Raw genomic sequence first — 3,232 nt, 5'->3', positions numbered from 1 at the left:
ATTAAAGCTCAGCTGATTTTGAAAAGCAGAAGCAAAGCCATCTAACTTGACATTAATGTTCTCTAGGATATTGTCATTGGCAGCAAGCTTTTTGCTTAGCGCATCAGTGGTTTTAGCTTGCGCAAAAACGAGATCCTTCAAGGAGGACTGGTTAGAAAAGTTACCGTTGTTGTTACCTCCTTGATAATATGGGCGTGGTTGGTTCCACCCCTTACCTCCTTGTGGACGGTACCCATTGTTGCCCATGTACATCGCCTCCTCACGGGTTTTTCGGCAGTCATTCCCAGAATGACCCGTGCCGCCGCAGACCTCACACGTGACGTGTGAGTCCAAGGCCTTGACGGTGCATTTTGGCCGTTTCTCATGGTCGTCCAATCGCTTCATGAGATGGTCCAGCTTGGCAGCAAGTAACTCCGTCTCCTTGACGGTGTGCATGCCTCGCTGACGGGTCTGGAGTCGTTCCTCGCTCTAACCCATATTGGAGACCATCTTTTCTATTAGATCAACGGCTCCTTGAACCGTTTTAGAGAAGAAAGCTCCTCTAGCTGCCGCGTCCAGGTGATCACGGGACATCGGGGTGAGTCCATTATAAAAGTTCTGCAGGATCAGCCAGTCTTTCATCCCATGGTGAGGACAGGCGGCTACGTACTCCTGCAGTCGTTCCCATGCTTCTGGAATATACTCGTCCCTTGTCTGCTGGAAACTAGAAATCCTTCCACGAAGGGCATTGGTTTTGCCCATCGGGAAGAATTTCGAGAGGAATGCCGTAGAGCATTTATCCTAGGTATTGACAACATTACGGTTGGCATAGAACCACTGCTTTGCTCTCCCGAGGAGGGAGAACAGAAACAGTCGCAGCCTGACAGCGTTGGGACTGACGCCCTGGATGGTGTATGTGCTACAGATCTCCAGGAACTGTTGCAGATGAGCATTGGCATCCTCATTAGGCTTGCCACAGAACGGGCTAGCCCTACGCCATCGTGATGAGGCTAGACTTCAAGTCGAAATCCACGTCTCCCATGTTGATATGTGGCCCAATGGCCACATTGTCAGTAGAGGGAGCAGCAAACTCGCGGAGAGACTTGTTAGCCATAGTCTTGAAGGTCGGTGGCGCTGGTATAGCTGGTTTCTCAGTCCGTAGAGTTATCTGCGGAGCAGCGACTCGCGGCCTGACGCTCCGGAAGAAAGCTTCTGGATTTTCTTTGAAGTTTTCCGGCAAGTTGAAACCAGTCATGCACTACCCTGTTTTCACAACAAAAAAAAGTGAAAACAACCAAGGTTAGCCTGCAGAGGAAAATGATTATACAGAGGTAATAGTTCAGGTAATCTCTATTATGAATCATCCCTGGCAACGGCGCCAAAAATGCTTGTTGGTATTTCTTAACGAGATTACTAGAAATATAAATCCCAGCAATGGTGCCAGAAATACTTCTGGTATATTATGGTTACAGAGTTCATCCGCAAGCGCACAGATATACCATTGTAGCATTTCACCCGAGAGTATTTCATGGGTATCGTATTTATTTTATCCCGTGGGAAGATCATGTAGAGTGAACTTGACTAATAATTTATATAGTACTTGTGATAATCATAGTCTAAGCAGGGGTTAAGATAACCTAAGGGTAGAGTGACACACAAGTATTAACTACTCATTCTCATTATATATTATCTAAGTTAAGTGGACAGAAAAGAGAAAGAAAATCTATTCCTATACTTCTAATATACATAGTATACATACATTCTAGTTAACCGATATACTAGCTAATACTCTCTATCCGATGCCCTCCAGGTACTTCGAGAAGCCACCCCTGACTGCCGAGTTCCTTACGACAGCCCGTCATGACCATACAACCGGGGCTAAATACGGAGGAATACCCTCCCCAGGGAATTAACTTAGGATTATATACTAGCGCGGAGGAATACTCGTACTGAGCTGTCACCATCAGCGGCCCACCTTTCCTCCGCAATATATAACCCCAAATAATGATATCCCGTAATCTAGACACCACGTCTAAACTACCAGATACTACTCTAATATCATCGTCATGACATAGAGTAATTTCATATGCAAACATTATACCCACACCAAAGCATCTGCCAGATAAGCTAGCCGTATATTCAGTATAACATGAACATAATGTAAAGTAGGTACTCATATACTTGGAAAGTATTTTAATACCATAAATGTATTTAGAAGAGTATTCTAATAAAATTACAAAGCTTACAAAAGAGAAGAGAAAAGCTACTAGAGCCATACCCGAACTCTTCCGAAAGCTTCCGGACTCCTGATTTCTACTCTATTCCTATTCCACCAGCTAGATACTACTAAACTAAATTTGAGAGAAATGAGAGAGCTATTGCTTGAGGTGTGTGTGTGAAGTGAGAAGGTGAAGCCCTTTTATAGGCAGGTATGACCATTGTAACCGCTGCGAAATGTCTGAAGTACCCCGCAACCGCCATCAGGAGAAGATCTGGAGCGTCCTGCCAAACCCCACATCCAACGGTGGAGAAGGAGGTTCGGCTGAACCAGGGGCCAACCCAACCTAGCCCAAAATCAGCAGGTGGCCTCCTCCGTTGCTTCACTTCGTAGACTTGTGAATTTTGGCCCAATTAATGCATGTCTAATTCTCGATATTGTCCAATTGATTTATCGTCTGTGTTGATGTCGATTCTCCTCCACTTTAGTGTCATTCTCTGCAGAAGGTTAGTATACCTAATACTAGTGGAATATGATTATTCTAATAGATATATGCATTGCAAGCATCACTAGTTCTCCTCTATTTTAGTAATATTAACGGTCGAAACTAATCGATAACGACCGTCAACAAAGAGCAAGGAGAAGGGGGCACAGTGCTACAAGTGTCATGAGTTTTGACATATAAGGAGGAATTGCTCATTATTGAAGAAGAGGAAAACTGCGATTGCAAGTTTAGCAGCTCATGGTGATGATTCAGAGAGCACCAGTCATGAGATTCTCACAGTGTCTAACGAGAAGTCTGGAGAAGCGTGGATGTTGGACTCAGCTAGTTCCTATCATGTGGCATTGAAGCGGGAGTGGTTATCTTCATATAAATCTGGTGATTTTGGTGTTGTTTACTTGGGCGATGACATGAGTTATCGTGTTGTTGGAGTGGGCGATGTCAAGTTCAAGATGTATGATGGAAACGAGGTGCTACTTTCGGATGTGAGACACGTGCTGGGACTAAGGAAGAGTATGATTTCGCTTGAGAGC

General features: G+C 44.6%; 1 non-coding gene across 1 annotated transcript; it reads left to right on the top strand.

Moving 5' to 3' along the window:
- Window positions 1-619: 619 nt before the first annotated feature.
- LOC127772401 (small nucleolar RNA R71) lies at window positions 620-726 on the top strand. Its single transcript, XR_008017390.1, has one exon. It is a non-coding gene; the product is annotated as a small nucleolar RNA R71 (small nucleolar RNA).
- Window positions 727-3,232: the final 2,506 nt, after the last annotated feature.

Source organism: Oryza glaberrima, chromosome 4 (assembly GCF_000147395.1).
Source record: "Oryza glaberrima chromosome 4, OglaRS2, whole genome shotgun sequence".
Classification (NCBI taxonomy): Eukaryota; Viridiplantae; Streptophyta; class Magnoliopsida; order Poales; family Poaceae; genus Oryza; species Oryza glaberrima.
The sequence above is the reverse complement of the archived record's forward strand: the minus strand, read 5'-3'. Positions and strand labels throughout refer to the sequence as shown.